The following is a 14,033-nucleotide window of genomic DNA, read 5'->3' as shown; positions in this document are numbered from 1 at the left end:
CTACAATGTGACAACATGTACAAAGTATTGTTAACCAGGGAGACTCATCTGAGCCTTGATGTCCAAGGTTTTTTTGGGAGGAAGGGGCAGTATATTACACAGAGCACCTATGTGACTGACCTTAGCTACTCAGTCTCCAGGTCCTCAGATGCCTAACTGATACAGTATGGTCCTGGGCTCTAGGTAAACAAGAACAGGTGTTCACCATAAATCACACAAGTGTAAATTATCTGACATGGCCTTATGATCACTATACAAAGACATTCTTGGCCAGGCGCAGTGGTTCATGCCCCTAATCCCAGCACTTTGGGAGGTTGAGGTGGGCAGGTCTCTTGAGCCTAGGAGTCAAGTCCAGCCTGGGCAACCTAGCGAAACCCCAGCTCTACAAAAAATACAAAAATTAGGCATGGTGGTACACACCTGTAGTTACAGCTACTTGGGAGGCTGAGGCAGGAGGATTGATTGAGCTTGGGAGGTCGAGGCTGCAGTGAGCCATGATGGCACCACTGCACTCTAGCCTGGGCAACAGAGCAAGACCCTGTCTCAAAAAAACACAAAAAGACATTCTTGTCAGGCAGGATATTCCAAGGGTTTAGAGGTTATCTCCCAGGAGTTGGTCAGAGGCCAGTCCTGAAGATGTCTGGAATGTGCAGGATTTGGATACCTACACATCCTGAGTTAACCCTTTAGTACATTTGCACATAAAAAATATGGACTACATATAGATTATGCAAAACATAACTATATAACACTGTGTATTTAAAAACTGGGCTGGGTGCAGTGGCTTTACTCCTGTAACCCCAGCACTTTGGGAGGCCGAGGCAGGACTGCTTGAGCCCAGGAGTTGAGACCAGCCTGGCCAACATGGCAAAACCCTGTCTCTACTAAAGATACCAAAATTAGCCACGCATGGTAACACGCACCTGTAATCCCAGCTACTCGGGAGGCTGAGGCAGAAGGATCACTTGTACCTGGGAGGCAGAGGTTGCAGTAAGCTGTGATCATGACACTGCGTTCCAGCCCGGGTTACAGAGTGAGACCCTGTCTCTAGAAAAAAAAAAAAAAAAAAGGAAAAAAAATGACTGGAACCAAAATTTATCTTGTAGGAATATATCCAAATAAATAACAGATATGAACAAGATCTACATTCTAGGATGACAGTAAAAGGGTAAAAAGTTGAAAACAAATGGAATGTTCAAGATTAGGAAAATGGTTAAATAAATCATAGCACATTCATATCTTGGACTAATATATAGCCATTAAAATTCATATAGTGGGGCTGGACATGGTGGTCCACGCCTGTAATACCAGCACATTGGGAGGCTGAGGTGGGTGAATCACTTGAGGTCAGGAGTTCAAGACCAGCCTGGCCAACATGGTGAAACCCTGTCTCCACTAAAAATACAAAAATTAGCTGGGTGTAGTGGCAGGCACCTGTAATCCCGGCTACTTGGGAGGCTGAGACACAAGAATCACTTGAACCTTGCAGGGTGGAGGATGCAGTGAGCCGAGATTGTGCCACTGCACTCCAGCCTGGGCAACAGGGCAAGATTCTGTCTCAAAAAAAAAAAAATCATATATTGGTAAGTGAAAAAGTATGTTACAGTGTAGTTGATCCTCATTATTCACAGATTCTGCATTTGTAAATTCATCTAATCACTAAAACTTATTTGTGACCCCAAAATGAATACTTTCAGCACTTTTGTGGTCATTTGCAGACTTGCAAAGAGTGCCAAAAATTTTGCATCACCTGATGTGCATATTCCCAGCTGAGGCCAAACAAGGTGATACTCTGCCTTCTTGTTTCAGCTCTTATAGCATAAATAAATACTCCTTTTCATGGTTTATTTAGTGCCATGTATTTCACAGTTTTGTGCTTTTTGTTGATTATGTCACTGTTTAAAATGCTGATCAGGGCCAGGCACAGTGGCTCATGCCTGTAACCCCAGCACTTTGGGAGGCCGAAGCAGGTGGATCACCTGAGGCCAGGAGGTTGAGACCAGCCTGGCCAACATGGTGAAACCCATCTCTACTAAAGATACAAAAATTAGCTAGGTGTGGGGTGAATGCTTGTAATCTCAGCTTCTCAGGAGGCTGAGGCATGAGAATCACTTGAACCTAGGAGGTCAAGTTTTCAGTGAGCCAAGATCACACCACTGCACTCCAGCCTGGGCAACAGAATGAGACTCTGTTTCAAAAAAAAAAAAAAAAAAAAAAAGCCAGCCAGGCACAGTGGTTCACACCTATAATCACAATATTTTGGGAGTCCAAGGCCAGAGGATTGCTTGAGCTCAGGAGTTTGAGACCAGCCTGGGCAACATAGTGAGACCTCATCTCTACTAAAAAAAAAAAAAAAAAAAAAAAAAAAAAAATTAGCCAGGTGTGGTAGTGCATCCCCGTAGTAGCTACATGGGAGAATGAAGTGGGAGAATCTCTTGAGCCAGGAAGTTGAGGCTGCAGTGAGCTGTGATCATGCCACTGCACTCCAGCATGGGTGACAGTGAGACCCTGCCTCAAAAAATAAATAAATAAAATACCCCCAAGCATAATGCTGAAGTACTGTCAAGTGTTTCTCAGTTAAAGAGTCTGTGATGTGCTTTACAGAGAAAATACCTGTGTTAAGATAAGTTTCATTCAGGAATGAGTGATAGTGCTGTTAGCCTTGAGTTCAATGTTAATGAATCAACAATATAGATTAGTGTATTTAAACATAAATACACAAATAATCAAGGTTATGTATTGATCAGTTGATGAAAATGTTATGACCAGAGGTTCACAGGAACCTAACTCTATACTTCCCCTAGGAACAATGGCTATTTGCTAATTCATTGTTCCCAATACCTTTATAAAGCTTGACTACCAAGATAATGAGAATCAACTATATATGTATATACAACATGGAAGGATATATATATCAAGACAATAATAGTGGTTTTCTTTGATAAGAAGAATGCAGTTGCTTTTCATTCTTTTATACTTTTCCAGATTTTTCTACCAGCAATATGTGTAATGTATATAATTGAGGAAAGTTAGTTATATAACAAAATGTAAGACCCCTGAGAAGTTGATCATGCCAGTTAAAGACCTTAGCAACATTCAGGAAGCCATAAAGGTGGGCGCTAATGTTTCTGAAGGTACCAGTGGCATAACTAGCCATATGAAAAAACCAACTAAGTGAGTACTTGGTCTCTCCCTTTGGAAGTGGAAGCTAGTACAGAAAGGTGCCGAGTAATATTGTGCTTTCTCTTGAAAACAGAACAAAACTTCATTCTATACATTGTCAAAGGCATGGAAGGGAAAATCCTTGCTGGCTTGCCTCATCTCTGAATGAAGTTCGTTGGCCACTTGGTAGCTGAAAAGGACCTAGAATGCCTGATTTGTTCCCACACTGATGCTTAGTAGTGGAGAAAATAAAGCTGCTGTGGACCTTGCATAGCCACCCAGTCCCACACCCGAGTGGTCAGGTTAGGCTTTAAGTGAATGTGTAATTTGAAAATCAATGCTAAGACCATGAAAAAAAGCATGGCAGTATTGTGACTCTGTCAACCCCAAGCTTCCTCTGGGGAATCTGTGTGTTGTCAACATTTCACCCTCACATTACTCACAGGTGGTAGCAGCTGTGGCATCATTTTTTTATCCTGGGTTTGTTTTCAGCTCCCCTGAGACTCATATAGGACACACCTCCCATTTATACCAACTCTTCTTTTGCAAAGGATCCCACAGGGCTTCATTAATAACTCAATCTAGCCCCAGAGGTCATTGCTGCTGCTTCTGGGGCAAAGCATTACCTGATAGCACACAGAAACCCGGGATAGTTCTTTGAATTAGGAAAGAAAGGAGGGGCCAGGCCTGGTGGCTCATGCCCGTAGTCCCGGCACTTTGGGAGGCTGAGGCAGGAGAATCCCTTGAGGCCAGGAGTTCGAAACCAGCCTGGGCAACATAGCAAGACCCTGTCTCTACTAAATTAAATAAACAAACAAATAAATAATTTATAAAAAGAAGTAGAGACTGGGCACAGTGGTTCACTCCTGTAATTGAACTAAGATAGCTCCACTGCACCTCAGCCTCAGTGACAGAGCAAGATCTTGTCTCAAAAAAAAAAAAAAAAAAAAAAGAAGCAGAAAAGGGTTCCCACTATAGGCAGCTCAGGAAAATTACATATGACCAACTAACCTGGAATTTAGGCAAGCATTCTGACACTGACAAAGAATTAATGGCTGTCACTGACTTTGAGGTGAGGGCTTCACTCTGAGTCCAAAAAACATTTAGAACAGGTGGACTCCAAAGAATAAACTTTTTTTTTTTGAGATAGGGTCTCACTCTGTCGCCCAGGCTGGAGAGCAGTGGTGTGATCTTGGCTCACTGCAACCTCTGCCTCCCGAATTCAAGTGATTCTCATGCCTCAGCCTCTAGAGCAGCTGGGACTACAGGTACGCACCACCATGCCTGGCTAATTTTTGTATTTTTGGTAGAGAGAGGATTTTGCCATGTCAGCCAGGCTGGTCTCGAACTCCTGACCTCAGGTCATCCGCCTGCCTCGGCCTCCCAAAGTGCTGGGATTACAGGCGTAAGCCATTGCACCTGGCCAAAAAAAAAAAAAATTTTTTTTTTTTTTTTTTGAGACGGAGTCTGGCTCTGTTGCGCAGGCTGGAGTGCAGTGGCGCAATCTCGGCTCACTGCAAGCTCCACCTCACAGGTTCACGCCATTCTCCTGCCTCAGCCTCCCGAGTGGCTAGAACTACAGGCGCCCGCCACATACCTGGCTAATTTTTTTTTGTATATTTAGTAGAGACGGGGTTTCACCTTGTTAGCCAGGATGGTCTCGATCTCCTGACCTCGTGATCCACCCACCTCGGCCTCCAAAAGTGCTGGGATTATAGGCGTGAGCCACCGCGCCGAGCCCAAAAAACAAAGTTTAAATCAGAGAATACTCTTTGGTTGAGACAAAAATTGGACAAATCTTGAAAGGAGTACTAATGCAATGGGGTTTCCTTATACAATGTTTCCAAATTCCAATGGAATTCATTTTCTTCTGACATAATACAGCTGGATAGGGCCTGGCACAGTGGCTCAAGCCTGTAATCCCAGCACTTTGGGAGGACGAGGCAGGTGGATTCCTTGAATCAAGACCAGCCTGGGTGACATGGGCGACATGGACAAACCCCATCTCTAAAAAAAAAAAAAAAAAAAAAAATACCAGAATAACGCAACTGTCCATTCATTGAAGTTGTTTAAATAACTATGGTGCTTATAATGAAATGCTATAGAGCTATGAAATAGAATGTGACATATCTTAACATAGAAGGATGCATTAAGTAAGAAAGTAAGATGCAAAGCTGTATGAATAGGGTATGGTGGTGTTTATGGGGTGACAAAAATATTCTGGAATTAAATAGTGGTAATTGGTTGCATAACATTGTGGCTATACTAAAAGACACTGAATTGTACAGTTTAAAATGGCTAAAATGATAAATTTTATGTTGTATAGATTTTACTTCAATTTTTAAAAAACAGTATGAATAACATGATCCCATTATTATGTGAAAAAAATATTTTTTAGTATGTACATAGAAAAAAACCTAGAGAGAAATACACTAAGTAATTGGCAGTGATTATCTCTGAGGGTGATAGACACTGTATATTGTTAATAACCATGTTGTATATATCTGTAATATTTGAAATTTTAATAAACAGAGGACTTAGAACTTTCATCTCCAGAAAAAAAAGATACTAAATCACTTGAAAAGTAGAGAAATAGGTCTAATTATCTGAGGACAAATAACTGAGCCAGTAAAAAATTCCTTTCAGAGATAACTCAAAATAACTATTTCAGTGGGAATTGCATTATTTCAGAATCATGGGATTGTAAAGGTTTTTTGTGTGTGTACAATTCCTTAATAAAGAAAAAGGAGAACATGTACAAACCCTTCTTCAATGTAGTTAGATGCTAAAATTTAACCTTCATTGAGACTGAAAATGTAAACACTCATTTGTCTAGGAGGAATTGGTTACTAAAGTCTGTGTACCCTGAATTATGCTTCTGTTGCCAACCAAAGCATCTGCTGGGTCCTGACCTTCAGATAATAAAAGTAATTATAAGACTCATGATCAGAAGATTGGGATTCTGGTTCCAGCTAAACCACTAATTTGCCATGTGAACAGAGCCAAATCCTTTAATCTTTCTATACTTCCATTTCTTTCTAAAAACGGGGAGATGGTACTGAAAGAGATCAGGATATGCCATCCCAAAATATGCCACTTTGGCATAAGGATTATTTTGAGCTGAAGGCAACTGATGCAGGAAAAGTTCTCTGCCCTCCCTTTATCTGCCTAAAAACAGGGCATAAATTTTCCTTTGAGGAAGGTACCCCTCTATGCCAGGAAAATGAGAGTGACTCATTACCAGAGATGTCACACCAAGATGACTCCTCATAAACAAGCCCTACTAAAATAACCTTTATCTTCCATTAGTTTCCTTCATATATTTCCTGGTCAATTCCCACAATATTTGTCCCTTGAAGCCCAAACCCATCTTCTTTTGTTAAGAAGGGTGTACAGACTCCAAGCTCTGGCCAGGTGCAGTGGCTCACACCTGTAATCCCAGCACTTTGGGAGGCTGAGGCGGGTGGATCACAAAAATCAATGGGGCATGGTGGCACATGCCTGTAGTTCCATCTACTCAGGAGATGGAGACAGGAGAATCACTTGAACCCGGGCGTCAGAGGCTGCAGTGAGCTGAGATTATGCCACTGCACTCCAGCCTGAGCGACAGAGTGAAACTCTATCTCAAAAAAAAAAAAAAAAAAAAATTCAAGTTCTGAGCACATCTTTGAGTTTTCACATCATCTCTGTGAAGCTTCCATGCATTTAAAAGTAGTAATATCAATAAAAATCATACCTTTTTTTCCTGTTAATCTGTCTTTAGTCAGTTAAATTTGCGGCCTCATTCACTGAAACTAGGTGGGAAGACAAAATATTTTTCATCCTGAAGAGCACTAAATAGAATGGTAACCTTAGGTGCTTACATAAGAAATTGAAAAGCCAATCAAAATACTACACTCAGAAAATTCCGTTTAGGGCAGTGCATATTATTTTATATAATCTTAAAAGTGTCTGTTATGGCAACTAAGCACAGAGACATGACCAAATGTACATGTTTGTGATGACAGACACTAGACTGTATACTTACATGACATTTTGAAAACCTAGAAGTGAGGCATTTATAAAAGAGTGAAGGCCGGGTGCGGTGGCTCACGCCTCTAATTTCAGCACTTTGGGAGGCTGAGGCAAGCGGATCAGTTGAAGTTGGGAGTTTGAGACCAGCCTGGCCAACATGGTGAAACCCCATCTCTACTAAAAATTTTAAAAAAAAAAATTAGCCAGGTATGGTGGTGGGCACCTGTAATTCCAGCTACTCGGGAGGCTGGGGCAGGAGAATCACTTGAACCCGGGAGGCAGAGGTTGCAGTGAGTCAATATCACGCCACTGCCCTCCAGCATGAGCGACAGACTGAGACTTCGTCTCAAAAAAATAAAATATAAAAAAAAAAAATGAAAAGCAGGGCCAAGCTTAGGGCCCAGATCTCCTTCCCACCACTCCCTTCCAAAATGTTGGCCTGTGATACTCACAGCTACAACAACTTCTCTTTAATACCTAGATATAAATCTCATTCAATAAAAACAATTAGCAGAAGAGAGAACATTCAACAGTTGCAATTACCTAAATGTCCCTCCAGTAACCATTTGAATGACTAAATCCTCTACATTGATTGTTTCAGTGAATGATAATCAAAACCAAATAACCTCCAGGCTCATTTGATTCTACAGTGACAAAATTAAACCTCTGGACATTATATTGCAAACCTCTGAATTGAGCCAGGCAAAGCAAAACAAAAGCACAAGGAGAATTGAGTGGTGGGTGGAAGGGTGCTGGTGCATACTAGAGAAGAAAGAAGGCAACAGACACCCTTCACAGGCACATTTAACTGTAGATAGAGGAGGCCTGCGACACCACTCCCTAGTCAGGGAGACTCCTTCCAGGCTTTGTATGTGGAATGGCGTAGTTAGATTAATAACTGCCTCCTGCTGTTTCCTTCACGTTCCATAAACCAACATGCATCTCACTTCTGCCCTCGGAAACGTTGCTTCCCACATTGTTGAATCCTTTACCCAATTCCATAAGGCCTACTGGGAATATTGTTTTGGGCTTAGACATACGATTAAAGATTTTGTGGGGTTTTTTTTAATACAAGGTAAGAATTTTGCCAGACCAATATGGACTAAGATTAGATAGGCCTTGTTTTCCATATTTATAATACAGAGAGGGAGCATCATCCTGATTAAGTTAAAGCAGAGATTGTATTATACTCATCATTGTGCCCTCAGAGGTTAGTGAAGCACACAGTAAGTTCACAAAAATACTCTTTGACCTGAACTTCATGCAAAGTATGTTGAACTAAAATCTATGCCTAACAATATTAATAGACAAATTGTACATTAATAAATCATTCCAAAGCACCATGTTTGTTGCAATTTTTAAATACTTAAAAGAGCAGGTGGGCAGACTTGATAAATTGTTGCTCTATAGTATATGTTAATACCAGGATCTCAGCTTTCCTCTGCAGGACAAGCACTTCTAGGTAGATGTCAAAGTCAAAAATTTGGATAGTTCAGCACCTTCTATAATCTATCAGTGAATCAACACTTATAAAGCACTTACTGGCCAGGCACGGTGGCTCACGCTTGTAATCCCAGCACTTTGGGAGGCCGAGGCGGGTGGATCACGAGGTCAGGAGATCGAGACCACGGTGAAACCCCGTCTCTACTAAAAATACAAAAAATTAGCCAGGCGTGGTGGCGGGCGCCTGTAGTCCCAGCTACTCGGAGAGGCTGAGGCAGGGGAATGGCGTGAACCCGGGAGGCGGAGCTTGCAGTGAGCCGAGATTGCGCCACTGCACTCCAGCCTGGGCGACAGAGCCAGACTCCGTCTCAAAAAAAAAAAAAAAAAGTCACAAAATCCCCAGCACTATAAATTAAGAAACTGTAGAAAACACAGTACTAACTTCTCCCCTATTAATCTTAAAATAAATTTGTTTTTCATTATTGTAAACCTGTTGGATGTTTGATTGTTTTGGTTTAAGAGAAAGGGTCTCATTATGTTGCCCAGGCCGAATGCAGTGGTTATTCAAGGGCTCAAACTCCTGGCATTAAGCAATCCTCCTGCCTCAGCCCCCACCCCTCACCCCCCACCAAGTAGCTGGGACAACAGGCCACATGGCAAGAGGCTTGAAATTTTTTGTTGTTGTTGTTACCACGCACATATTACCCATCACCACTCTCACACCGCGCCCCCAACAACACATCTGTGCCTAAAATGACACTATTTGAATTTATCGTTTAGTAGACCATCCAGGTTCTTTAAAGTTGTCAGGAGCCCTGTCTCTTTAGCAAGGCTGGGTCAGAAAAAAGCACTACTATACTTGGATTAATTTTTAAATGTTTAAAGACCTAATCGGGAAAAATGAAAATTTAAAGTAATTAGAAGACAATTTAGAAGATTCTCTATGACATCTGGACACAAACAAGATGAAAGGCATAAAACAAACACACATATTAAATTAAACTACATTAAAATGTAAAGCTTCAGCCGGGCGTGGTGGCTCACGCCAGTAATCCCAGCACTTTGGGAGGCCGAGGCGGGTGGATCATGAGGTCAAGACATCCAGACCATCCTGGCCAACATGGTGAAACCCTGCCTCTACTAAAAATACAAAACTTAGCCAGGCATGGTGGCACGCACCTGTAGTCCCAGCTACTTGGGAGGCTGAGTCAGGAGAATCGCCTGAACCCTGGAGGTGGAGGTTGCAGTGAGCCAAGATCAAGCCCCTTCACTCCAGCCTGGTGACAGAGCGAGACTCCATCTCAAAAAAAAAAAAAAAAAAAAAAAAAAAAAAAATGTAAAGCTTCTCTGAATTAACACAGGAACAGAAAACCAAATATGGCATGTTCTCACTTATAAGTGGGAGTTAAACTACGAACTCATGGAAATGAAGATGGAAACAATAGATACGGGGACTACTAGAGCGGCGAGGGGGGAATGCAGCAAGAATTAAAAAACTACCTACTGGCTACTATACTCACTATCCGGGGTGACAAGATCATTTGTGCTCCACATCTCAACATCAAGCAATGTACGCATGTAACAGACCTGCACGTGTACTCCCTGAATCTAAAATAAAAGCTGAAATTATTAAAAAACAACAAAAAGTAAAGCTTCTCTATAACGATAGTTACCACTTTTTTTTGGGGGGGTGGTTATAAAAATTTATTATACATAAAGAATATTACTACTAACAAATGCAGACAGGCTAGGACACCATGGTACTGGGAGGAGGACGGCTAGCTCTTTGGAAAGTGAAAGGTTTGGGTGGTGTGGGCCTCATGCCATGCTGATTGGTCAGTAGATGGGCACATGCCAACCACCACAGGGCATCAGGGCATCAGGTGCCTGCTCTGTGTGCCCACAGGTGTTCCCCGTCTTATCTGGGCCTTCGAAGGGAGCACACCCAGAAGTGAGCAACGGAAGCCAAGGGGCTTCCAAAGTGCTCCTTCCAGGCCTGTCTCTGAAGTCACAGCAACACCATTTTAAGCAATATGTTTAATTGGATGATTTCCACAAACTATCCACGAAGTTTCTAACCATCACAATTCAGTCAAGTACAAAACATTGAGTTATGAGTTACAGGCTGTGGGAAGAGAAGGCAGCACCAATGGTGGCACCTTCCAATCCTTGTTGTTCTAGGGGCAGGGAGGGGGAAGGTCTTTTTTTAAACCAGTCCCCTCATTTCAATGTACAAAAGAATTACTCTGATCGATATTAAATTGTATTGAAAATGAAATGGACTAAAAAGCAAATACTACTCTATGTTGAGGTGGAAGTGGGAGGAAAGAATGAGTCCTTCGAAGCAGAAAGGGAGATACCAGGGGAAGATTCTGCGCCTGTGACCCCAGGGGGTCACGCAGGCTGCTCTATTTTTACTTTCGGTGGTCTCAGGAAGGTCCGATTTTTCTCCTCTTTCTTCCCTTCTGTATTGACTTGGAAGTTTCGCCAGCTGTCCACACGACCATCTCGACTTTCCTCAAAGGTTTTCTGCCACTCTCTTTCTCGTTTGGCTTTCTTGAGCTTCAATCTCTTCTTCCCTTTGTCGTTTCCTTTCATGCATCTCTTTGGCTTCTCTCTCTTTCCTTTTAATTTCCAGCTGAGCAGAGTTTCATTGTCTGTTTATATACAGCTTGTTTGAACAGCTCAGGATCATCCTCCTCTGCAATCGTAGGTTTTCCTTCCTTCTTTGTTTTTTTTTTTTTTTCGCTCTTTCACAGTGTGTTCCACGTATTCTTTTCCTGCCTAAATTACTTCCAGGACCCTCTTCTTTTGCTCCTGATCCCCTAGCAACTTGTAAGCTTTGTCCACAGCTTCAAAAGCCTTTTGTGCTCTGTCAGCATCATCTTCATTTTTGTCAGGATGCACCAAGATGGATAACTGCCGAAACCTCTTTTTTATTTCTTCATCTGTAACTTCAGGATCTATCTGAAGAACCTCAAATGGGTTCAAATTGAAGAGGAACCAGGACGGGTCAGTCTTTCAATGTGATTTTTGGATGTTAGAACCAAGTCTCTCTTCTCTATTTGTTTCACTTGAAGACAATGCCAGGGAGAACAAGCACCAGGCAGTCCCAGGAAAACATTCCTGGTGTCACTGTCAGAGTTGGAATACTAGTTGGAATGAATATCTGGTATGCTATATGCCATCTTTATTCCTCACTGTAGAAGGTCATAAATGCTTCCTCTATGCCGCCTCCGCCGCCCGAAGTCCCGCTCTCTCCTGAAGCCACCATTTCCCCACAACTTTTTTAAAAAGTTAAAATCTATAGGCAGAAATTATATTTAAGAGTGTAAATTGGCCGGGCGCAGTGGCTCACGCCTGTAATCCCAGCACTTTGGGAGGCCAAGGCGGGCGGATCACAAGGTCAGGAGATCGAGACCAACCTGGCTAACACGGTGAAATCCCGTCTCTACTAAAATACAAAAAATTTAGCCGGGCGTGGTGGCAGGCGCCTGTAGTCCCAGCTACTTGGGAGGCTGAGGCAGGAGAATGGCGTGAACCTGAGAGGCAGAGCCTGCAGTGAGCTGAGATTGTACCACTGCACTCCAGCTTGGGCAACAGAGTGAGACTTCATCTCAAAAAAAAATAAAATAAAATGTCTTCAAGGGCTGCTTGTATGGACAGATAAGATGTTACTTCAGCTTAATAAATTAATATTCAATGTATTAAAGTAACAAAAACATTACTTAAGCTTTTTTAAAAATAAAAAGAGTGTAAATTAGCACAATCACTTTAAAGACAATTTGTCTATATCTCATAAATTTGTAAATACACATATCCTATAACTCAGCAATTCTATAAAATTATAGCTAGAACAGTAATTCTCAAACTTTAGTGTGTGTCAGAATCACTGGAGAACTTATTAAAATAGTTTGGTAGGCCCCACCCTACCCCACCCCAGTTTCTGATTTAGTAAGCCTGGGTTAAAGCCCAAAAATTTACATTTCTAACAAATTCCAGGTCATACCGATGCTGCTGGTTCATGCACCACACTTTGAGTATCACTGCCCTGAAGAAACCATCATATATGTGCCTAAGGGGACACACAGAAAAAATATTTACCATAGTATTGTCTATCACCAGTAAGGAAATGGATGAATAAATGTAGAATATAGCAATGAAGTTATGTGAATGAACAACATGAATCCATATGAGTAAATCTCAAATCATAATGGTGGGTGGAAAAGTAATTTGCAAAAGGATACATTCAAGATACCATTTATGTAAGATTTAATAATAGTATTAATATCCATTATTTACAGATACATTCATATGTACCAAAAGTATGAAAATATAGGAAGAATACATATTGGCAAAGGAGTCAGGGAATTGAGATTGCAAAGAGCTTCAAAAGGGGCTTCAACTGTATCTATAATATTGTGTTTTGTTAAAACTGACCTAAAGCTCACCTCTTTCCAATGCCCTGCCCTACCCTCCTACCCTGGAAAAGATAGTCAGTAGAAAAGTAGACATCCTGTCTAGAGAAAAGCTGCAGAGGATGATAGAATGGGAAGATCCCTCTCTGCACAAAAATAATGCAGGAATAAAGATTATCTGTTTCACTATTTTTTTTTCCTGATCTTCCAAGAAGACTTGAACATTATTATCTGCCTATATTGACAAAAGAAAAGAAAAGGATAAGGATAGTGTTTTGTTTTTGTTTTGTGTTGCTTTGTTTGGGACAGGGTCTAGCTCTGTTGCCCAGGCTGGAGTGAAGTGGCATGACCATGGTTCACTGCAGCCATAGTGCCTTTCTTTAGAGAATGGATACATTTTATCATCATAGTGCATGAGAGGCACAGTAGGAGTTACAAAATCATCAGTAATAACCCTAACTGACGTTTGGATAGTACCCCATTTTCAAGCTGTTTCTCTGTAGAACACAGACACAGTTATATAAAGTAAAAGAAATGCAGCATACTCTGATAATGGCTTGGTCCCTGACCCCCAAAACCAAAAATTTCCTTCTTCCTATGAATGTATATAACAAATTGTCTTGAAATTGACTGTGCTAATTTACACTCCTAAATATCAATTCAAAGTCTTGTCCGGGCACATTGGCTCAAGCCTGTAATCCCCACACTTTAGGAGGCCAAGGCAGGCAGATCACCTGAGGTCAGGAGTTTGAGACCAGCTTGGCCAACACAATGAAACCCCGTCTCTACTAAAAATACAAAATTAGCTGGGCATGGTGGCACATGCCTATAATCCCACCTACTCACTCAGGAGCCTGAGGCAGGAGAATCGCTTGAACCCGAGAGGCGGAGGTTGCAGTGACTGCACCATTATGCTCCGGCCTGGGCAACAAGAGCAAAACTCCATCTCAAAAAAAAAAAAAAAGCACCAAAGTCTACAGCTTAACTCTTTTTTTG

The 14,033-nt window shown here is 41.7% G+C and overlaps 1 pseudogene; it reads right to left on the bottom strand.

The window, feature by feature from the left end:
• Nucleotides 1-11,013: 11,013 nt before the first annotated feature.
• On the bottom strand, nt 11,014-11,893 carry LOC100604439 (annotated as a pseudogene).
• Nucleotides 11,894-14,033: the final 2,140 nt, after the last annotated feature.

The sequence above is a fragment of the Nomascus leucogenys genome, chromosome 1a, assembly GCF_006542625.1.
Source record: "Nomascus leucogenys isolate Asia chromosome 1a, Asia_NLE_v1, whole genome shotgun sequence".
Classification (NCBI taxonomy): domain Eukaryota; kingdom Metazoa; phylum Chordata; class Mammalia; order Primates; family Hylobatidae; genus Nomascus; species Nomascus leucogenys.
Note: the sequence above shows the minus strand (reverse complement) of the source record. Positions and strands in the feature narration are given on the sequence as shown.